Genomic DNA, 21,802 nt, shown 5'->3' on the forward strand with positions numbered 1-21,802 from the left:
CCAGCGTTCTCCCTGGCTGTTGCGGTTTGATTGTTTTTATCGTTGTCTTTTACTATAGCAACTTCTAGAATCGGACGGAGCTCGTAGCCGATGCCCTTGCTTACGCAGGAAAAATCTGTTGGAGCTACGGTTTTCCAGGTAGTACAACGGCAAAACCGTCGTTTCCGTGGTGTAGCGGTTATCACGTCTGCTTTACACGCAGAAGGTCCCCGGTTCGATCCCGGGCGGAAGCACGACTTTTTTTTAAACCCGTTTTAGGATTCCATTTCCGAGATAACGTCACGTCTGCGTGTGCGGGATAATAAATGTCGTGTGCTACCTCATTTTACTGTCAAATGCTCTTGCTCCCATAGTGCACCGGTATTCAGTAACTCAGAACGCTCGTAGCTCCATTCTGGCCTGCAAAATTTAGTATCCATTTCTTCAAGACTACTTCAAGTTCGCTTCATACTGGCTTTCCTGATCTCTTTGCACTCGCCTTGTCACAACTCTGTTGAAGTGTGAACATAACTAATAGTGAGAAACTCGTAACTACGCTCAGTCTTGTATCCCACTCTTTGGTTGACGTTGTCGCTAATCAGATGAAGGTAGACTGCTCCACGATTGAGCTTCGTCTCCACTCACGGTGCACACGTTCTGCAAAGACAACCTTTGTTTTCCGTTCCATGCAAGATTACTGTCGGTTCTTCTACAGAAATCGACCTATGTAATTTACTGGTATCAGATTCTTGCCATATCAAACGGTCCCTTCATGACCGTAGGGCCACACACAGCGTGCTGCGGCACGCATCTGTTCTTCATTGCAGAGCTACAAACGTGGGTGAGCTCCACCTACTCTTCAGCACGGTCAAAACGATAGGGCTCGTCCGGGATTTGAACCCGGGACCTCCTGCACCCAAAGCAGGAATCATACCCCTAGACCAACGAGCCACCTGCCGGTGGCAGTGAAGGTAATCCCAAGCGGTCCAGCTCCGAGGAACACAAACTTTCATGTAAATCAGAAAGAAAAGCGCTTTCTGAAGGCAGCGCCCACCACTGATGGAAAGAATATTAAAGGCAATGAATGTAGAGTGAATAATTTCATCGCACTCTGCAGATGAACAGACGGTGGTGTTTCACTTTCGTCATGTGCTTTCTTAGCGTCAAGGGAAGGCAAATGCACTAAACAAAAAAACACCGGGAAGCCGAAACACCAACTCATAACGAAAAGATAGCGGAATATACTGCAAGCAAAACTTCCAAACACGACTCCTGAAGGCGTCGGTGCCTTAAGAATTATTCCGTGCAGCAATGATCATCTACGAAGAGCCAACTGTATGTGTCGCTCCACCACGCAACTTTTTTTGATATCGTTTTACCTAAATTTCCATTACCTGTTCGTTACAAGAATACCGTGTGGCTTTCAACTGGTCTGCTTCGTCCAGCAGCGATAGTAGTAACTAAACCGACCACAGTATCATTAAAAGTAGGTCAGACACAAAAGTCGGAGTTGCTCTGTAGCTCATGTTATTCTGCTTTCAAATGCAATAGTATGGCTGGGAGTAGGGGCGTACTCCTGTAATGCAGGCGTCCGGGAGGCCGTTGCTGTGGGAGACATCTGGGAACAACTACAGACACGGCTGTTTCATTAGCTCAGGAACGACCGCGATGCTCTTATCGAGCTCTGCAGATTGACCGGACTGCAGTGCGGAATTTTCGGCTAGTGGTGGCTCGGGGTTAAGAGAAGTCGGGAGCTGTGAGCAAAACTACATCGGGAAACCGAAACAGACGACTCATAACGAAAAGATTGCGGAATGTACTGCAAAAGCAAACGTTGGAGAAGACGAACTCTGAAGCCGTCGGTGCTTTAACAATCATTCCGTGCAGCAACGATAATCTGGGAAGAGCGAAGGGTGGGTTCCGCTCGACCACACAACAAATTTTATATAATGTTCTACTTGTTCTAAATTTGCGTTTCCAGATCATCAGTAAAATACTGTGTGATTTACACCTGGCTTGCTTCTTCCAAAAGCGATATTAAGAAATACATCGACTGCAACGTCATTAGGGGTCGCGGGTCCGGACGCCGGCGCGCCAGCGGCGGCCTGTCGGGGCTGCTGGTGCCTCCATGTAGAGCTACCGCTGGGCCCGGGCTCCTTGCCGCTAACGAAGTGATTGCTTTTGGTGACATCATATGCAATAGCGACTGCGCGAATTGACGGTAGCTCGTACGGAAAGCAAGAGTAGCTGATGCTACCGAGGACTCGGCCGCGAGCTTGTCCGACGACTTCTTGGGCTCTTATTCGTGGTGGCATTCAGACAGGCAAGGGTGCTGTCGATTGTTGCGTACGAATGCGAAATACCTGCATTGTGCGTTTCCGCAAAGTGATTTTTACGCCAAAGATGTGATCGTCCTGCAAGTTGTGTCACATGTGGATCTCAGAGCTTAGCAGTTTCCGTGGTGTAGCGGTTATCACGTCTGCCTAACAGGCAGAAGGTCTCCGTTTCGATTCCGGGCGTAATCACTTTTTCGTCGCACTCAACAAGACACTTGCTACAATCTCTACTGTGAACATTTAAATCAATTTCAAACGTCCAACCACCAGGCTGCAGATGGCTCAAATGATACATGAAACTCTTTCAGAACCGGCTACTAGGTTTTTGTGCTTACCTGGAGGGCAGGAAATGCGCGGAACAGCCGCCGGCATTCCGGTAGTCGCCACACGTTTGCACAAAACGCAAGGGCTCGTCCGGGATTTGAACCCGGGACCTCCTGCACCCGAAGCAGGAATCATACCCCTAGACCAACGAGCCTTCTCGATGCACATGACTATCGCCTCCGTTCTTGCTATCACCGTGCAGAGCTGCTGCTCACCCAGCGTTCTCCCTGGCTGTTGCGGTTTGATTGTTTTTATCGTTGTCTTTTACTATAGCAACTTCTAGAATCGGACGGAGCTCGTAGCCGATGCCCTTGCTTACGCAGGAAAAATCTGTTGGAGCTACGGTTTTCCAGGTAGTACAACGGCAAAACCGTCGTTTCCGTGGTGTAGCGGTTATCACGTCTGCTTTACACGCAGAAGGTCCCCAGTTCGATCCCGGGTGGAAGCACGACTTTTTTTAAACCCGTTTTAGGATTCCATTTCCGAGATAACGTCACGTCTGCGTGTGCGGGATAATAAATGTCGTGTGCTACCTCATTTTACTGTCAAATGCTCTTGCTCCCATAGTGCACCGGTATTCAGTAACTCAGAACGCTCGTAGCTCCATTCTGGCCTGCAAAATTTAGTATCCATTTCTTCAAGACTACTTCAAGTTCGCTTCATACTGGCTTTCCTGATCTCTTTGCACTCGCCTTGTCACAACTCTGTTGAAGTGTGAACATAACTAATAGTGAGAAACTCGTAACTACGCTCAGTCTTGTATCCCACTCTTTGGTTGACGTTGTCGCTAATCAGATGAAGGTAGACTGCTCCACGATTGAGCTTCGTCTCCACTCACGGTGCACACGTTCTGCAAAGACAACCTTTGTTTTCCGTTCCATGCAAGATTACTGTCGGTTCTTCTACAGAAATCGACCTATGTAATTTACTGGTATCAGATTCTTGCCATATCAAACGGTCCCTTCATGACCGTAGGGCCACACACAGCGTGCTGCGGCACGCATCTGTTCTTCATTGCAGAGCTACAAACGTGGGTGAGCTCCACCTACTCTTCAGCACGGTCAAAACGATAGGGCTCGTCCGGGATTTGAACCCGGGACCTCCTGCACCCAAAGCAGGAATCATACCCCTAGACCAACGAGCCACCTGCCGGTGGCAGTGAAGGTAATCCCAAGCGGTCCAGCTCCGAGGAACACAAACTTTCATGTAAATCAGAAAGAAAAGCGCTTTCTGAAGGCAGCGCCCACCACTGATGGAAAGAATATTAAAGGCAATGAATGTAGAGTGAATAATTTCATCGCACTCTGCAGATGAACAGACGGTGGTGTTTCACTTTCGTCATGTGCTTTCTTAGCGTCAAGGGAAGGCAAATGCACTAAACAAAAAAACACCGGGAAGCCGAAACACCAACTCATAACGAAAAGATAGCGGAATATACTGCAAGCAAAACTTCCAAACACGACTCCTGAAGGCGTCGGTGCCTTAAGAATTATTCCGTGCAGCAATGATCATCTACGAAGAGCCAACTGTATGTGTCGCTCCACCACGCAACTTTTTTTGATATCGTTTTACCTAAATTTCCATTACCTGTTCGTTACAAGAATACCGTGTGGCTTTCAACTGGTCTGCTTCGTCCAGCAGCGATAGTAGTAACTAAACCGACCACAGTATCATTAAAAGTAGGTCAGACACAAAAGTCGGAGTTGCTCTGTAGCTCATGTTATTCTGCTTTCAAATGCAATAGTATGGCTGGGAGTAGGGGCGTACTCCTGTAATGCAGGCGTCCGGGAGGCCGTTGCTGTGGGAGACATCTGGGAACAACTACAGACACGGCTGTTTCATTAGCTCAGGAACGACCGCGATGCTCTTATCGAGCTCTGCAGATTGACCGGACTGCAGTGCGGAATTTTCGGCTAGTGGTGGCTCGGGGTTAAGAGAAGTCGGGAGCTGTGAGCAAAACTACATCGGGAAACCGAAACAGACGACTCATAACGAAAAGATTGCGGAATGTACTGCAAAAGCAAACGTTGGAGAAGACGAACTCTGAAGCCGTCGGTGCTTTAACAATCATTCCGTGCAGCAACGATAATCTGGGAAGAGCGAAGGGTGGGTTCCGCTCGACCACACAACAAATTTTATATAATGTTCTACTTGTTCTAAATTTGCGTTTCCAGATCATCAGTAAAATACTGTGTGATTTACACCTGGCTTGCTTCTTCCAAAAGCGATATTAAGAAATACATCGACTGCAACGTCATTAGGGGTCGCGGGTCCGGACGCCGGCGCGCCAGCGGCGGCCTGTCGGGGCTGCTGGTGCCTCCATGTAGAGCTACCGCTGGGCCCGGGCTCCTTGCCGCTAACGAAGTGATTGCTTTTGGTGACATCATATGCAATAGCGACTGCGCGAATTGACGGTAGCTCGTACGGAAAGCAAGAGTAGCTGATGCTACCGAGGACTCGGCCGCGAGCTTGTCCGACGACTTCTTGGGCTCTTATTCGTGGTGGCATTCAGACAGGCAAGGGTGCTGTCGATTGTTGCGTACGAATGCGAAATACCTGCATTGTGCGTTTCCGCAAAGTGATTTTTACGCCAAAGATGTGATCGTCCTGCAAGTTGTGTCACATGTGGATCTCAGAGCTTAGCAGTTTCCGTGGTGTAGCGGTTATCACGTCTGCCTAACAGGCAGAAGGTCTCCGTTTCGATTCCGGGCGTAATCACTTTTTCGTCGCACTCAACAAGACACTTGCTACAATCTCTACTGTGAACATTTAAATCAATTTCAAACGTCCAACCACCAGGCTGCAGATGGCTCAAATGATACATGAAACTCTTTCAGAACCGGCTACTAGGTTTTTGTGCTTACCTGGAGGGCAGGAAATGCGCGGAACAGCCGCCGGCATTCCGGTAGTCGCCACACGTTTGCACAAAACGCAAGGGCTCGTCCGGGATTTGAACCCGGGACCTCCTGCACCCGAAGCAGGAATCATACCCCTAGACCAACGAGCCTTCTCGATGCACATGACTATCGCCTCCGTTCTTGCTATCACCGTGCAGAGCTGCTGCTCACCCAGCGTTCTCCCTGGCTGTTGCGGTTTGATTGTTTTTATCGTTGTCTTTTACTATAGCAACTTCTAGAATCGGACGGAGCTCGTAGCCGATGCCCTTGCTTACGCAGGAAAAATCTGTTGGAGCTACGGTTTTCCAGGTAGTACAACGGCAAAACCGTCGTTTCCGTGGTGTAGCGGTTATCACGTCTGCTTTACACGCAGAAGGTCCCCAGTTCGATCCCGGGTGGAAGCACGACTTTTTTTAAACCCGTTTTAGGATTCCATTTCCGAGATAACGTCACGTCTGCGTGTGCGGGATAATAAATGTCGTGTGCTACCTCATTTTACTGTCAAATGCTCTTGCTCCCATAGTGCACCGGTATTCAGTAACTCAGAACGCTCGTAGCTCCATTCTGGCCTGCAAAATTTAGTATCCATTTCTTCAAGACTACTTCAAGTTCGCTTCATACTGGCTTTCCTGATCTCTTTGCACTCGCCTTGTCACAACTCTGTTGAAGTGTGAACATAACTAATAGTGAGAAACTCGTAACTACGCTCAGTCTTGTATCCCACTCTTTGGTTGACGTTGTCGCTAATCAGATGAAGGTAGACTGCTCCACGATTGAGCTTCGTCTCCACTCACGGTGCACACGTTCTGCAAAGACAACCTTTGTTTTCCGTTGCATGCAAGATTACTGTCGGCTCTTCTACAGAAATCGACCTATGTAATTTACTGGTATCAGATTCTTGCCATATCAAACGGTCCCTTCATGACCGTAGGGCCACACACAGCGTGCTGCGGCACGCATCTGTTCTTCATTGCAGAGCTACAAACGTGGGTGAGCTCCACCTACTCTTCAGCACGGTCAAAACGATAGTGCTCGTCCGGGATTTGAACCCGGGACCTCCTGCACCCAAAGCAGGAATCATACCCCTAGACCAACGAGCCACCTGCCGGTGGCAGTGAAGGTAATCCCAAGCAGTCCAGCTCCGAGGAACACAAACTTTCATGTAAATCAGAAAGAAAAGCGCTTTCTGAAGGCAGCGCCCACCACTGATGGAAAGAATATTAAAGGCAATGAATGTAGAGTGAATAATTTCATCGCACTCTGCAGATGAACAGACGGTGGTGTTTCACTTTCGTCATGTGCTTTCTTAGCGTCAAGGGAAGGCAAATGCACTAAACAAAAAAACACCGGGAAGCCGAAACACCAACTCATAACGAAAAGATAGCGGAATATACTGCAAGCAAAACTTCCAAACACGACTCCTGAAGGCGTCGGTGCCTTAAGAATTATTCCGTGCAGCAATGATCATCTACGAAGAGCCAACTGTATGTGTCGCTCCACCACGCAACTTTTTTTGATATCGTTTTACCTAAATTTCCATTACCTGTTCGTTACAAGAATACCGTGTGGCTTTCAACTGGTCTGCTTCGTCCAGCAGCGATAGTAGTAACTAAACCGACAACAGTATCATTAAAAGTAGGTCAGACACAAAAGTCGGAGTTGCTCTGTAGCTCATGTTATTCTGCTTTCAAATGCAATTGTATGGCTGGGAGTAGGGGCGTACTCCTGTAATGCAGGCGTCCGGGAGGCCGTTGCTGTGGGAGACATCTGGGAACAACTACAGACACGGCCGTTTCATTAGCTCAGGAACGACCGCGATGCTCTTATCGAGCTCTGCAGATTGACCGGACTGCAGTGCGGAATTTTCGGCTAGTGGTGGCTCGGGGTTAAGAGAAGTCGGGAGCTGTGAGCAAAACTACATCGGGAAACCGAAACAGACGACTCATAACGAAAAGATTGCGGAATGTACTGCAAAAGCAAACGTTGGAGAAGACGAACTCTGAAGCCGTCGGTGCTTTAACAATCATTCCGTGCAGCAACGATAATCTGGGAAGAGCGAAGGGTGGGTTCCGCTCGACCACACAACAAATTTTATATAATGTTCTACTTGTTCTAAATTTGCGTTTCCAGATCATCAGTAAAATACTGTGTGATTTACACCTGGCTTGCTTCTTCCAAAAGCGATATTAAGAAATACATCGACTGCAACGTCATTAGGGGTCGCGGGTCCGGACGCCGGCGCGCCAGCGGCGGCCTGTCGGGGCTGCTGGTGCCTCCATGTAGAGCTACCGCTGGGCCCGGGCTCCTTGCCGCTAACGAAGTGATTGCTTTTGGTGACATCATATGCAATAGCGACTGCGCGAATTGACGGTAGCTCGTACGGAAAGCAAGAGTAGCTGATGCTACCGAGGACTCGGCCGCGAGCTTGTCCGACGACTTCTTGGGCTCTTATTCGTGGTGGCATTCAGACAGGCAAGGGTGCTGTCGATTGTTGCGTACGAATGCGAAATACCTGCATTGTGCGTTTCCGCAAAGTGATTTTTACGCCAAAGTTGTGATCGTCCTGCAAGTTGTGTCACATGTGGATCTCAGAGCTTAGCAGTTTCCGTGGTGTAGCGGTTATCACGTCTGCCTAACAGGCAGAAGGTCTCCGTTTCGATTCCGGGCGTAATCACTTTTTCGTCGCACTCAACAAGACACTTGCTACAATCTCTACTGTGAACATTTAAATCAATTTCAAACGTCCAACCACCAGGCTGCAGATGGCTCAAATGATACATGAAACTCTTTCAGAACCGGCTACTAGGTTTTTGTGCTTACCTGGAGGGCAGGAAATGCGCGGAACAGCCGCCGGCATGCCGGTAGTCGCCACACGTTTGCACAAAACGCAAGGGCTCGTCCGGGATTTGAACCCGGGACCTCCTGCATCCGAAGCAGGAATCATACCCCTAGACCAACGAGCTTTCTCGATGCACATGACTATCGCCTCCGTTCTTGCTATCACCGTGCAGAGCTGCTGCTCACCCAGCGTTCTCCCTGGCTGTTGCGGTTTGATTGTTTTTATCGTTGTCTTTTACTATAGCAACTTCTAGAATCGGACGGAGCTCGTAGCCGATGCCCTTGCTTACGCAGGAAAAATCTGTTGGAGCTACGGTTTTCCAGGTAGTACAACTGCAAAACCGTCGTTTCCGTGGTGTAGCGGTTATCACGTCTGCTTTACACGCAGAAGGTCCCCGGTTCGATCCCGGGCGGATGCACGAATTTTTTTAAACCCGTTTTAGGATTCCATTTCCGAGATAACGTCACGTCTGCGTGTGCGGGATAATAAATGTCGTGTGCTACCTCATTTTACTGTCAAATGCTCTTGCTCCCATAGTGCACCGGTATTCAGTAACTCAGAACGCTCGTAGCTCCATTCTGGCCTGCAAAATTTAGTATCCATTTCTTCAAGACTACTTCAAGTTCGCTTCATACTGGCTTTCCTGATCTCTTTGCACTCGCCTTGTCACAACTCTGTTGAAGTGTGAACATAACTAATAGTGAGAAACTCGTAACTACGCTCAGTCTTGTATCCCACTCTTTGGTTGACGTTGTCGCTAATCAGATGAAGGTAGACTGCTCCACGATTGAGCTTCGTCTCCACTCACGGTGCACACGTTCTGCAAAGACAACCTTTGTTTTCCGTTGCATGCAAGATTACTGTCGGCTCTTCTACAGAAATCGACCTATGTAATTTACTGGTATCAGATTCTTGCCATATCAAACGGTCCCTTCATGACCGTGGGGTCACACACAGCGTGCTGCGGCACGCATCTGTTCTTCATTGCAGAGCTACAAACGTGGGTGAGCTCCACCTACTCTTCAGCACGGTCAAAACGATAGGGCTCGTCCGGGATTTGAACCCGGGACCTTCTGCACCCAAAGCAGGAATCATACCCCTAGACCAACGAGCCACCTGCCGGTGGCAGTGAAGGTAATCCCAAGCAGTCCAGCTCCGAGGAACACAAACTTTCATGTAAATCAGAAAGAAAAGCGCTTTCTGAAGGCAGCGCCCACCACTGATGGAAAGAATATTAAAGGCAATGAATGTAGAGTGAATAATTTCATCGCACTCTGCAGATGAACAGACGGTGGTGTTTCACTTTCGTCATGTGCTTTCTTAGCGTCAAGGGAAGGCAAATGCACTAAACAAAAAAACACCGGGAAGCCGAAACACCAACTCATAACGAAAAGATAGCGGAATATACTGCAAGCAAAACTTCCAAACACGACTCCTGAAGGCGTCGGTGCCTTAAGAATTATTCCGTGCAGCAATGATCATCTACGAAGAGCCAACTGTATGTGTCGCTCCACCACGCAACTTTTTTTGATATCGTTTTACCTAAATTTCCATTACCTGTTCGTTACAAGAATACCGTGTGGCTTTCAACTGGTCTGCTTCGTCCAGCAGCGATAGTAGTAACTAAACCGACCACAGTATCATTAAAAGTAGGTCAGACACAAAAGTCGGAGTTGCTCTGTAGCTCATGTTATTCTGCTTTCAAATGCAATTGTATGGCTGGGAGTAGGGGCGTACTCCTGTAATGCAGGCGTCCGGGAGGCCGTTGCTGTGGGAGACATCTGGGAACAACTACAGACACGGCCGTTTCATTAGCTCAGGAACGACCGCGATGCTCTTATCGAGCTCTGCAGATTGACCGGACTGCAGTGCGGAATTTTCGGCTAGTGGTGGCTCGGGGTTAAGAGAAGTCGGGAGCTGTGAGCAAAACTACATCGGGAAACCGAAACAGACGACTCATAACGAAAAGATTGCGGAACGTACTGCAAAAGCAAACGTTGGAGAAGACGAACTCTGAAGCCGTCGGTGCTTTAACAATCATTCCGTGCAGCAACGATAATCTGGGAAGAGCGAAGGGTGGGTTCCGCTCGACCACACAACAAATTTTATATAATGTTCTACTTGTTCTAAATTTGCGTTTCCAGATCATCAGTAAAATACTGTGTGATTTACACCTGGCTTGCTTCTTCCAAAAGCGATATTAAGAAATACATCGACTGCAACGTCATTAGGGGTCGCGGGTCCGGACGCCGGCGCGCCAGCGGCGGCCTGTCGGGGCTGCTGGTGCCTCCATGTAGAGCTACCGCTGGGCCCGGGCTCCTTGCCGCTAACGAAGTGATTGCTTTTGGTGACATCATATGCAATAGCGACTGCGCGAATTGACGGTAGCTCGTACGGAAAGCAAGAGTAGCTGATGCTACCGAGGACTCGGCCGCGAGCTTGTCCGACGACTTCTTGGGCTCTTATTCGTGGTGGCATTCAGACAGGCAAGGGTGCTGTCGATTGTTGCGTACGAATGCGAAATACCTGCATTGTGCGTTTCCGCAAAGTGATTTTTACGCCAAAGATGTGATCGTCCTGCAAGTTGTGTCACATGTGGATCTCAGAGCTTAGCAGTTTCCGTGGTGTAGCGGTTATCACGTCTGCCTAACAGGCAAAAGGTCTCCGTTTCGATTCCGGGCGTAATCACTTTTTCGTCGCACTCAACAAGACACTTGCTACAATCTCTACTGTGAACATTTAAATCAATTTCAAACGTCCAACCACCAGGCTGCAGATGGCTCAAATGATACATGAAACTCTTTCAGAACCGGCTACTAGGTTTTTGTGCTTACCTGGAGGGCAGGAAATGCGCGGAACAGCCGCCGGCATGCCGGTAGTCGCCACACGTTTGCACAAAACGCAAGGGCTCGTCCGGGATTTGAACCCGGGACCTCCTGCACCCGAAGCAGGAATCATACCCCTAGACCAACGAGCCTTCTCGATGCACATGACTATCGCCTCCGTTCTTGCTATCACCGTGCAGAGCTGCTGCTCACCCAGCGTTCTCCCTGGCTGTTGCGGTTTGATTGTTTTTATCGTTGTCTTTTACTATAGCAACTTCTAGAATCGGACGGAGCTCGTAGCCGATGCCCTTGCTTACGCAGGAAAAATCTGTTGGAGCTACGGTTTTCCAGGTAGTACAACTGCAAAACCGTCGTTTCCGTGGTGTAGCGGTTATCACGTCTGCTTTACACGCAGAAGGTCCCCGGTTCGATCCCGGGCGGATGCACGAATTTTTTTAAACCCGTTTTAGGATTCCATTTCCGAGATAACGTCACGTCTGCGTGTGCGGGATAATAAATGTCGTGTGCTACCTCATTTTACTGTCAAATGCTCTTGCTCCCATAGTGCACCGGTATTCAGTAACTCAGAACGCTCGTAGCTCCATTCTGGCCTGCAAAATTTAGTATCCATTTCTTCAAGACTACTTCAAGTTCGCTTCATACTGGCTTTCCTGATCTCTTTGCACTCGCCTTGTCACAACTCTGTTGAAGTGTGAACATAACTAATAGTGAGAAACTCGTAACTACGCTCAGTCTTGTATCCCACTCTTTGGTTGACGTTGTCGCTAATCAGATGAAGGTAGACTGCTCCACGATTGAGCTTCGTCTCCACTCACGGTGCACACGTTCTGCAAAGACAACCTTTGTTTTCCGTTGCATGCAAGATTACTGTCGGCTCTTCTACAGAAATCGACCTATGTAATTTACTGGTATCAGATTCTTGCCATATCAAACGGTCCCTTCATGACCGTGGGGTCACACACAGCGTGCTGCGGCACGCATCTGTTCTTCATTGCAGAGCTACAAACGTGGGTGAGCTCCACCTACTCTTCAGCACGGTCAAAACGATAGGGCTCGTCCGGGATTTGAACCCGGGACCTTCTGCACCCAAAGCAGGAATCATACCCCTAGACCAACGAGCCACCTGCCGGTGGCAGTGAAGGTAATCCCAAGCAGTCCAGCTCCGAGGAACACAAACTTTCATGTAAATCAGAAAGAAAAGCGCTTTCTGAAGGCAGCGCCCACCACTGATGGAAAGAATATTAAAGGCAATGAATGTAGAGTGAATAATTTCATCGCACTCTGCAGATGAACAGACGGTGGTGTTTCACTTTCGTCATGTGCTTTCTTAGCGTCAAGGGAAGGCAAATGCACTAAACAAAAAAACACCGGGAAGCCGAAACACCAACTCATAACGAAAAGATAGCGGAATATACTGCAAGCAAAACTTCCAAACACGACTCCTGAAGGCGTCGGTGCCTTAAGAATTATTCCGTGCAGCAATGATCATCTACGAAGAGCCAACTGTATGTGTCGCTCCACCACGCAACTTTTTTTGATATCGTTTTACCTAAATTTCCATTACCTGTTCGTTACAAGAATACCGTGTGGCTTTCAACTGGTCTGCTTCGTCCAGCAGCGATAGTAGTAACTAAACCGACCACAGTATCATTAAAAGTAGGTCAGACACAAAAGTCGGAGTTGCTCTGTAGCTCATGTTATTCTGCTTTCAAATGCAATTGTATGGCTGGGAGTAGGGGCGTACTCCTGTAATGCAGGCGTCCGGGAGGCCGTTGCTGTGGGAGACATCTGGGAACAACTACAGACACGGCCGTTTCATTAGCTCAGGAACGACCGCGATGCTCTTATCGAGCTCTGCAGATTGACCGGACTGCAGTGCGGAATTTTCGGCTAGTGGTGGCTCGGGGTTAAGAGAAGTCGGGAGCTGTGAGCAAAACTACATCGGGAAACCGAAACAGACGACTCATAACGAAAAGATTGCGGAACGTACTGCAAAAGCAAACGTTGGAGAAGACGAACTCTGAAGCCGTCGGTGCTTTAACAATCATTCCGTGCAGCAACGATAATCTGGGAAGAGCGAAGGGTGGGTTCCGCTCGACCACACAACAAATTTTATATAATGTTCTACTTGTTCTAAATTTGCGTTTCCAGATCATCAGTAAAATACTGTGTGATTTACACCTGGCTTGCTTCTTCCAAAAGCGATATTAAGAAATACATCGACTGCAACGTCATTAGGGGTCGCGGGTCCGGACGCCGGCGCGCCAGCGGCGGCCTGTCGGGGCTGCTGGTGCCTCCATGTAGAGCTACCGCTGGGCCCGGGCTCCTTGCCGCTAACGAAGTGATTGCTTTTGGTGACATCATATGCAATAGCGACTGCGCGAATTGACGGTAGCTCGTACGGAAAGCAAGAGTAGCTGATGCTACCGAGGACTCGGCCGCGAGCTTGTCCGACGACTTCTTGGGCTCTTATTCGTGGTGGCATTCAGACAGGCAAGGGTGCTGTCGATTGTTGCGTACGAATGCGAAATACCTGCATTGTGCGTTTCCGCAAAGTGATTTTTACGCCAAAGATGTGATCGTCCTGCAAGTTGTGTCACATGTGGATCTCAGAGCTTAGCAGTTTCCGTGGTGTAGCGGTTATCACGTCTGCCTAACAGGCAAAAGGTCTCCGTTTCGATTCCGGGCGTAATCACTTTTTCGTCGCACTCAACAAGACACTTGCTACAATCTCTACTGTGAACATTTAAATCAATTTCAAACGTCCAACCACCAGGCTGCAGATGGCTCAAATGATACATGAAACTCTTTCAGAACCGGCTACTAGGTTTTTGTGCTTACCTGGAGGGCAGGAAATGCGCGGAACAGCCGCCGGCATGCCGGTAGTCGCCACACGTTTGCACAAAACGCAAGGGCTCGTCCGGGATTTGAACCCGGGACCTCCTGCACCCGAAGCAGGAATCATACCCCTAGACCAACGAGCCTTCTCGATGCACATGACTATCGCCTCCGTTCTTGCTATCACCGTGCAGAGCTGCTGCTCACCCAGCGTTCTCCCTGGCTGTTGCGGTTTGATTGTTTTTATCGTTGTCTTTTACTATAGCAACTTCTAGAATCGGACGGAGCTCGTAGCCGATGCCCTTGCTTACGCAGGAAAAATCTGTTGGAGCTACGGTTTTCCAGGTAGTACAACGGCAAAACCGTCGTTTCCGTGGTGTAGCGGTTATCACGTCTGCTTTACACGCAGAAGGTCCCCGGTTCGATCCCGGGCGGAAGCACGACTTTTTTTAAACCCGTTTTAGGATTCCATTTCCGAGATAACGTCACGTCTGCGTGTGCGGGATAATAAATGTCGTGTGCTACCTCATTTTACTGTCAAATGCTCTTGCTCCCATAGTGCACCGGTATTCAGTAACTCAGAACGCTCGTAGCTCCATTCTGGCCTGCAAAATTTAGTATCCATTTCTTCAAGACTACTTCAAGTTCGCTTCATACTGGCTTTCCTGATCTCTTTGCACTCGCCTTGTCACAACTCTGTTGAAGTGTGAACATAACTAATAGTGAGAAACTCGTAACTACGCTCAGTCTTGTATCCCACTCTTTGGTTGACGTTGTCGCTAATCAGATGAAGGTAGACTGCTCCACGATTGAGCTTCGTCTCCACTCACGGTGCACACGTTCTGCAAAGACAACCTTTGTTTTCCGTTGCATGCAAGATTACTGTCGGCTCTTCTACAGAAATCGACCTATGTAATTTACTGGTATCAGATTCTTGCCATATCAAACGGTCCCTTCATGACCGTAGGGCCACACACAGCGTGCTGCGGCACGCATCTGTTCTTCATTGCAGAGCTACAAACGTGGGTGAGCTCCACCTACTCTTCAGCACGGTCAAAACGATAGGGCTCGCCCGGGATTTGAACCCGGGACCTCCTGCACCCAAAGCAGGAATCATACCCCTAGACCAACGAGCCACCTGCCGGTGGCAGTGAAGGTAATCCCAAGCAGTCCAGCTCCGAGGAACACAAACTTTCATGTAAATCAGAAAGAAAAGCGCTTTCTGAAGGCAGCGCCCACCACTGATGGAAAGAATATTAAAGGCAATGAATGTAGAGTGAATAATTTCATCGCACTCTGCAGATGAACAGACGGTGGTGTTTTACTTCCGTCATGTGCTTTCTTAGCGTCAAGGGAAGGCAAATGCACTAAACAAAAAAACACCGGGAAGCCGAAACACCAACTCATAACGAAAAGATAGCGGAATATACTGCAAGCAAAACTTCCAAACACGACTCCTGAAGGCGTCGGTGCCTTAAGAATTATTCCGTGCAGCAATGATCATCTACGAAGAGCCAACTGTATGTGTCGCTCCACCACGCAACTTTTTTTGATATCGTTTTACCTAAATTTCCATTACCTGTTCGTTACAAGAATACCGTGTGGCTTTCAACTGGTCTGCTTCGTCCAGCAGCGATAGTAGTAACTAAACCGACCACAGTATCATTAAAAGTAGGTCAGACACAAAAGTCGGAGTTGCTCTGTAGCTCATGTTATTCTGCTTTCAAATGCAATTGTATGGCTGGGAGTAGGGGCGTACTCCTGTAATGCAGGCGTCCGGGAGGCCGTTGCTGTGGGAGACATCTGGGAACAACTACAGACACGGCCGTTTCATTAGCTCAGGAACGACCGCGATGCTCTTATCGAGCTCTGCAGATTGACCGGACTGCAGTGCGGAATTTTCGGCTAGTGGTGGCTCGGGGTTAAGAGAAGTCGGGAGCTGTGAGCAAAACTACATCGGGAAACCGAAACAGACGACTCATAACGAAAAGATTGCGGAATGTACTGCAAAAGCAAACGTTGGAGAAGACGAACTCTGAAGCCGTCGGTGCTTTAACAATCATTCCGTGCAGCAACGATAATCTGGGAAGAGCGAAGGGTGGGTTCCGCTCGACCACACAACAAATTTTATATAATGTTCTACTTGTTCTAAATTTGCGTTTCCAGATCATCAGTAAAATACTGTGAGATTTACACCTGGCTTGCTTCTTCCAAAAGCGATATTAAGAAATACATCGACTGCAACGTCATTAGGGGTCGCGGGTCCGGACGCCGGCGCGCCAGCGGCGGCCTGTCGGGGCTGCTGGTGCCTCCATGTAGAGCTACCGCTGGGCCCGGGCTCCTTGCCGCTAACGAAGTGATTGCTTTTGGTGACATCATATGCAATAGCGACTGCGCGAATTGACGGTAGCTCGTACGGAAAGCAAGAGTAGCTGATGCTACCGAGGACTCGGCCGCGAGCTTGTCCGACGACTTCTTGGGCTCTTATTCGTGGTGGCATTCAGACAGGCAAGGGTGCTGTCGATTGTTGCGTACGAATGCGAAATACCTGCATTGTGCGTTTCCGCAAAGTGATTTTTACGCCAAAGTTGTGATCGTCCTGCAAGTTGTGTCACATGTGGATCTCAGAGCTTAGCAGTTTCCGTGGTGTAGCGGTTATCACGTCTGCCTAACAGGCAGAAGGTCTCCGTTTCGATTCCGGGCGTAATCACTTTTTCGTCGCACTCAACAAGACACTTGCTACAATCTCTACTGTGAACATTTAAATCAATTTCAAACGTCCAACCACCAGGCTGCAGATGGCTCAAATGATACATGAAACTCTTTCAGAACCGGCTACTAGGTTTTTGTGCTTACCTGGAGGGCAGAAAATGCGCGGAACAGCCGCCGGCATGCCGGTAGTCGCCACACGTTTGCACAAAACGCAAGGGCTCGTCCGGGATTTGAACCCGGGACCTCCTGCACCCGAAGCAGCAATCATACCCCTAGACCAACGAGCCTTCTCGATGCACATGACTATCGCCTCCGTTCTTGCTATCACCGTGCAGAGCTGCTGCTCACCCAGCGTTCTCCCTGGCTGTTGCGGTTTGATTGTTTTTATCGTTGTCTTTTACTATAGCAACTTCTAGAATCGGACGGAGCTCGTAGCCGATGCCCTTGCTTACGCAGGAAAAATCTGTTGGAGCTACGGTTTTCCAGGTAGTACAACGGCAAAACCGTCGTTTCCGTGGTGTAGCGGTTATCACGTCTGCTTTACACGCAGAAGGTCCCCGGTTCGATCCCGGGCGGAAGCACGACTTTTTTTAAACCCGTTTTAGGATTCCATTTCCGAGATAACGTCACGTCTGCGTGTGCGGGATAATAAATGTCGTGTGCTACACCGATATCGCCTCATTTTACTGTCAAATGCTCTTGCTCCCATAGTGCACCGGTATTCAGTAACTCAGAACGCTCGTAGCTCCATTCTGGCCTGCAAAATTTAGTATCCATTTCTTCAAGACTACTTCAAGTTCGCTTCATACTGGCTTTCCTGATCTCTTTGCACTCGCCTTGTCACAACTCTGTTGAAGTGTGAACATAACTAATAGTGAGAAACTCGTAACTACGCTCAGTCTTGTATCCCACTCTTTGGTTGACGTTGTCGCTAATCAGATGAAGGTAGACTGCTCCACGATTGAGCTTCGTCTCCACTCACGGTGCACACGTTCTGCAAAGACAACCTTTGTTTTCCGTTGCATGCAAGATTACTGTCGGCTCTTCTACAGAAATCGACCTATGTAATTTACTGGTATCAGATTCTTGCCATATCAAACGGTCCCTTCATGACCGTAGGGCCACACACAGCGTGTTGCGGCACGCATCTGTTCTTCATTGCAGAGCTACAAACGTGGGTGAGCTCCACCTACTCTTCAGCACGGTCAAAACGATAGGGCTCGTCCGGGATTTGAACCCGGGACCTCCTGCACCCAAAGCAGGAATCATACCCCTAGACCAACGAGCCACCTGCCGGTGGCAGTGAAGGTATTCCCAAGCAGTCCAGCTCCGAGGAACACAAACTTTCATGTAAATCAGAAAGAAAAGCGCTTTCTGAAGGCAGCGCCCACCACTGATGGAAAGAATATTAAAGGCAATGAATGTAGAGTGAATAATTTCATCGCACTCTGCAGATGAACAGACGGTGGTGTTTCACTTTCGTCATGTGCTTTCTTAGCGTCAAGGGAAGGCAAATGCACTAAACAAAAAAACACCGGGAAGCCGAAACACCAACTCATAGCGAAAAGATAGCGGAATATACTGCAAGCAAAACTTCCAAACACGACTCCTGAAGGCGTCGGTGCCTTAAGAATTATTCCGTGCAGCAATGATCATCTACGAAGAGCCAACTGTATGTGTCGCTCCACCACGCAACTTTTTTTGATATCGTTTTACCTAAATTTCCATTACCTGTTCGTTACAAGAATACCGTGTGGCTTTCAACTGGTCTGCTTCGTCCAGCAGCGATAGTAGTAACTAAACCGACCACAGTATCATTAAAAGTAGGTCAGACACAAAAGTCGGAGTTGCTCTGTAGCTCATGTTATTCTGCTTTCAAATGCAATTGTATGGCTGGGAGTAGGGGCGTACTCCTGTAATGCAGGCGTCCGGGAGGCCGTTGCTGTGGGAGACATCTGGGAACAACTACAGACACGGCCGTTTCATTAGCTCAGGAACGACCGCGATGCTCTTATCGAGCTCTGCAGATTGACCGGACTGCAGTGCGGAATTTTCGGCTAGTGGTGGCTCGGGGTTAAGAGAAGTCGGGAGCTGTGAGCAAAACTACATCGGGAAACCGAAACAGACGACTCATAACGAAAAGATTGCGGAATGTACTGCAAAAGCAAACGTTGGAGAAGACGAACTCTGAAGCCGTCGGTGCTTTAACAATCATTCCGTGCAGCAACGATAATCTGGGAAGAGCGAAGGGTGGGTTCCGCTCGACCACACAACAAATTTTATATAATGTTCTACTTGTTCTAAATTTGCGTTTCCAGATCATCAGTAAAATACTGTGTGATTTACACCTGGCTTGCTTCTTCCAAAAGCGATATTAAGAAATACATCGACTGCAACGTCATTAGGGGTCGCGGGTCCGGACGCCGGCGCGCCAGCGGCGGCCTGTCGGGGCTGCTGGTGCCTCCATGTAGAGCTACCGCTGGGCCCGGGCTCCTTGCCGCTAACGAAGTGATTGCTTTTGGTGACATCATATGCAATAGCGACTGCGCGAATTGACGGTAGCTCGTACGGAAAGCAAGAGTAGCTGATGCTACCGAGGACTCGGCCGCGAGCTTGTCCGACGACTTCTTGGGCTCTTATTCGTGGTGGCATTCAGACAGGCAAGGGTGCTGTCGATTGTTGCGTACGAATGCGAAATACCTGCATTGTGCGTTTCCGCAAAGTGATTTTTACGCCAAAGTTGTGATCGTCCTGCAAGTTGTGTCACATGTGGATCTCAGAGCTTAGCAGTTTCCGTGGTGTAGCGGTTATCACGTCTGCCTAACAGGCAGAAGGTCTCCGTTTCGATTCCGGGCGTAATCACTTTTTCGTCGCACTCAACAAGACACTTGCTACAATCTCTACTGTGAACATTTAAATCAATTTCAAACGTCCAACCACCAGGCTGCAGATGGCTCAAATGATACATGAAACTCTTTCAGAACCGGCTACTAGGTTTTTGTGCTTACCTGGAGGGCAGAAAATGCGCGGAACAGCCGCCGGCATGCCGGTAGTCGCCACACGTTTGCACAAAACGCAAGGGCTCGTCCGGGATTTGAACCCGGGACCTCCTGCACCCGAAGCAGGAATCATACCCCTAGACCAACGAGCCTTCTCGATGCACATGACTATCGCCTCCGTTCTTGCTATCACCGTGCAGAGCTGCTGCTCACCCAGCGTTCTCCCTGGCTGTTGCGGTTTGATTGTTTTTATCGTTGTCTTTTACTATAGCAACTTCTAGAATCGGACGGAGCTCGTAGCCGATGCCCTTGCTTACGCAGGAAAAATCTGTTGGAGCTACGGTTTTCCAGGTAGTACAACGGCAAAACCGTCGTTTCCGTGGTGTAGCGGTTATCACGTCTGCTTTACACGCAGAAGGTCCCCGGTTCGATCCCGGGCGGAAGCACGACTTTTTTTAAACCCGTTTTAGGATTCCATTTCCGAGATAACGTCACGTCTGCGTGTGCGGGATAATAAATGTCGTGTGCTACACCGATATCGCCTCATTTTACTGTCAAATGCTCTTGCTCCCATAGTGCACCGGTATTCAGTAACTCAGAACGCTCGTAGCTCCATTCTGGCCTGCAAAATTTAGTATCCATTTCTTCAAGACTACTTCAAGTTCGCTTCATACTGGCTTTCCTGATCTCTTTGCACTCGCCTTGTCACAACTCTGTTGAAGTGTGAACATAACTAATAGTGAGAAACTCGTAACTACGCTCAGTCTTGTATCCCACTCTTTGGTTGACGTTGTCGCTAATCAGATGAAGGTAGACTGCTCCACGATTGAGCTTCGTCTCCACTCACGGTGCACACGTTCTGCAAAGACAACCTTTGTTTTCCGTTGCATGCAAGATTACTGTCGGCTCTTCTACAGAAATCGACCTATGTAATTTACTGGTATCAGATTCTTGCCATATCAAACGGTCCCTTCATGACCGTAGGGCCACACACAGCGTGCTGCGGCACGCATCTGTTCTTCATTGCAGAGCTACAAACGTGGGTGAGCTCCACCTACTCTTCAGCACGGTCAAAACGATAGGGCTCGCCCGGGATTTGAACCCGGGACCTCCTGCACCCAAAGCAGGAATCATACCCCTAGACCAACGAGCCACCTGCCGGTGGCAGTGAAGGTAATCCCAAGCAGTCCAGCTCCGAGGAACACAAACTTTCATGTAAATCAGAAAGAAAAGCGCTTTCTGAAGGCAGCGCCCACCACTGATGGAAAGAATATTAAAGGCAATGAATGTAGAGTGAATAATTTCATCGCACTCTGCAGATGAACAGACGGTGGTGTTTCACTTTCGTCATGTGCTTTCTTAGCGTCAAGGGAAGGCAAATGCACTAAACAAAAAAACACCGGGAAGCCGAAACACCAACTCATAACGAAAAGATAGCGGAATATACTGCAAGCAAAACTTCCAAACACGACTCCTGAAGGCGTCGGTGCCTTAAGAATTATTCCGTGCAGCAATGATCATCTACGAAGAGCCAACTGTATGTGTCGCTCCACCACGCAACTTTTTTTGATATCGTTTTACCTAAATTTCCATTACCTGTTCGTTACAAGAATACCGTGTGGCTTTCAACTGGTCTGCTTCGTCCAGCAGCGATAGTAGTAACTAAACCGACCACAGTATCATTAAAAGTAGGTCAGACACAAAAGTCGGAGTTGCTCTGTAGCTCATGTTATTCTGCTTTCAAATGCAATTGTATGGCTGGGAGTAGGGGCGTACTCCTGTAATGCAGGCGTCCGGGAGGCCGTTGCTGTGGGAGACATCTGGGAACAACTACAGACACGGCCGTTTCATTAGCTCAGGAACGACCGCGATGCTCTTATCGAGCTCTGCAGATTGACCGGACTGCAGTGCGGAATTTTCGGCTAGTGGTGGCTCGGGGTTAAGAGAAGTCGGGAGCTGTGAGCAAAACTACATCGGGAAACCGAAACAGACGACTCATAACGAAAAGATTGCGGAATGTACTGCAAAAGCA

The 21,802-nt window shown here is 48.8% G+C and overlaps 23 non-coding genes across 23 annotated transcripts; 8 read left to right on the plus strand and 15 right to left on the minus strand.

Annotated features, from left to right (window-relative positions):
- The first annotated feature begins 160 nt into the window (after positions 1-160).
- On the plus strand, positions 161-233 carry Trnav-uac (transfer RNA valine (anticodon UAC)). The gene has a single exon. It is a non-coding gene; the product is annotated as a tRNA-Val (tRNA).
- Positions 234-858: 625 nt separating this feature from the next.
- Positions 859-930, minus strand: Trnap-ugg (transfer RNA proline (anticodon UGG)). The gene has a single exon. It is a non-coding gene; the product is annotated as a tRNA-Pro (tRNA).
- A 1,791-nt stretch (positions 931-2,721) lies between these two features.
- Positions 2,722-2,793, minus strand: Trnap-cgg (transfer RNA proline (anticodon CGG)). The gene has a single exon. It is a non-coding gene; the product is annotated as a tRNA-Pro (tRNA).
- A 221-nt stretch (positions 2,794-3,014) lies between these two features.
- Trnav-uac (transfer RNA valine (anticodon UAC)) lies at positions 3,015-3,087 on the plus strand. Its single transcript has one exon. It is a non-coding gene; the product is annotated as a tRNA-Val (tRNA).
- A 624-nt stretch (positions 3,088-3,711) lies between these two features.
- On the minus strand, positions 3,712-3,783 carry Trnap-ugg (transfer RNA proline (anticodon UGG)). The gene has a single exon. It is a non-coding gene; the product is annotated as a tRNA-Pro (tRNA).
- Positions 3,784-5,574: 1,791 nt separating this feature from the next.
- Positions 5,575-5,646, minus strand: Trnap-cgg (transfer RNA proline (anticodon CGG)). Its single transcript has one exon. It is a non-coding gene; the product is annotated as a tRNA-Pro (tRNA).
- A 221-nt stretch (positions 5,647-5,867) lies between these two features.
- Positions 5,868-5,940, plus strand: Trnav-uac (transfer RNA valine (anticodon UAC)). The gene has a single exon. It is a non-coding gene; the product is annotated as a tRNA-Val (tRNA).
- Positions 5,941-6,563: 623 nt separating this feature from the next.
- Positions 6,564-6,636, minus strand: Trnap-ugg (transfer RNA proline (anticodon UGG)). The gene has a single exon. It is a non-coding gene; the product is annotated as a tRNA-Pro (tRNA).
- Positions 6,637-8,427: 1,791 nt separating this feature from the next.
- On the minus strand, positions 8,428-8,499 carry Trnap-cgg (transfer RNA proline (anticodon CGG)). Its single transcript has one exon. It is a non-coding gene; the product is annotated as a tRNA-Pro (tRNA).
- A 221-nt stretch (positions 8,500-8,720) lies between these two features.
- On the plus strand, positions 8,721-8,793 carry Trnav-uac (transfer RNA valine (anticodon UAC)). Its single transcript has one exon. It is a non-coding gene; the product is annotated as a tRNA-Val (tRNA).
- Positions 8,794-9,417: 624 nt separating this feature from the next.
- Positions 9,418-9,489, minus strand: Trnap-ugg (transfer RNA proline (anticodon UGG)). Its single transcript has one exon. It is a non-coding gene; the product is annotated as a tRNA-Pro (tRNA).
- Positions 9,490-11,280: 1,791 nt separating this feature from the next.
- On the minus strand, positions 11,281-11,352 carry Trnap-cgg (transfer RNA proline (anticodon CGG)). The gene has a single exon. It is a non-coding gene; the product is annotated as a tRNA-Pro (tRNA).
- A 221-nt stretch (positions 11,353-11,573) lies between these two features.
- Trnav-uac (transfer RNA valine (anticodon UAC)) lies at positions 11,574-11,646 on the plus strand. The gene has a single exon. It is a non-coding gene; the product is annotated as a tRNA-Val (tRNA).
- A 624-nt stretch (positions 11,647-12,270) lies between these two features.
- Trnap-ugg (transfer RNA proline (anticodon UGG)) lies at positions 12,271-12,342 on the minus strand. The gene has a single exon. It is a non-coding gene; the product is annotated as a tRNA-Pro (tRNA).
- Positions 12,343-14,133: 1,791 nt separating this feature from the next.
- Positions 14,134-14,205, minus strand: Trnap-cgg (transfer RNA proline (anticodon CGG)). The gene has a single exon. It is a non-coding gene; the product is annotated as a tRNA-Pro (tRNA).
- Positions 14,206-14,426: 221 nt separating this feature from the next.
- Positions 14,427-14,499, plus strand: Trnav-uac (transfer RNA valine (anticodon UAC)). The gene has a single exon. It is a non-coding gene; the product is annotated as a tRNA-Val (tRNA).
- Positions 14,500-15,123: 624 nt separating this feature from the next.
- Positions 15,124-15,195, minus strand: Trnap-ugg (transfer RNA proline (anticodon UGG)). The gene has a single exon. It is a non-coding gene; the product is annotated as a tRNA-Pro (tRNA).
- A 1,791-nt stretch (positions 15,196-16,986) lies between these two features.
- Positions 16,987-17,058, minus strand: Trnap-cgg (transfer RNA proline (anticodon CGG)). The gene has a single exon. It is a non-coding gene; the product is annotated as a tRNA-Pro (tRNA).
- A 221-nt stretch (positions 17,059-17,279) lies between these two features.
- Trnav-uac (transfer RNA valine (anticodon UAC)) lies at positions 17,280-17,352 on the plus strand. Its single transcript has one exon. It is a non-coding gene; the product is annotated as a tRNA-Val (tRNA).
- A 635-nt stretch (positions 17,353-17,987) lies between these two features.
- On the minus strand, positions 17,988-18,059 carry Trnap-ugg (transfer RNA proline (anticodon UGG)). Its single transcript has one exon. It is a non-coding gene; the product is annotated as a tRNA-Pro (tRNA).
- Positions 18,060-19,850: 1,791 nt separating this feature from the next.
- Trnap-cgg (transfer RNA proline (anticodon CGG)) lies at positions 19,851-19,922 on the minus strand. The gene has a single exon. It is a non-coding gene; the product is annotated as a tRNA-Pro (tRNA).
- A 221-nt stretch (positions 19,923-20,143) lies between these two features.
- Positions 20,144-20,216, plus strand: Trnav-uac (transfer RNA valine (anticodon UAC)). Its single transcript has one exon. It is a non-coding gene; the product is annotated as a tRNA-Val (tRNA).
- A 635-nt stretch (positions 20,217-20,851) lies between these two features.
- Positions 20,852-20,923, minus strand: Trnap-ugg (transfer RNA proline (anticodon UGG)). Its single transcript has one exon. It is a non-coding gene; the product is annotated as a tRNA-Pro (tRNA).
- Positions 20,924-21,802: the final 879 nt, after the last annotated feature.

Source organism: Schistocerca gregaria, chromosome 2, assembly GCF_023897955.1.
Source record: "Schistocerca gregaria isolate iqSchGreg1 chromosome 2, iqSchGreg1.2, whole genome shotgun sequence".
NCBI lineage: Eukaryota > Metazoa > Arthropoda > Insecta > Orthoptera > Acrididae > Schistocerca > Schistocerca gregaria.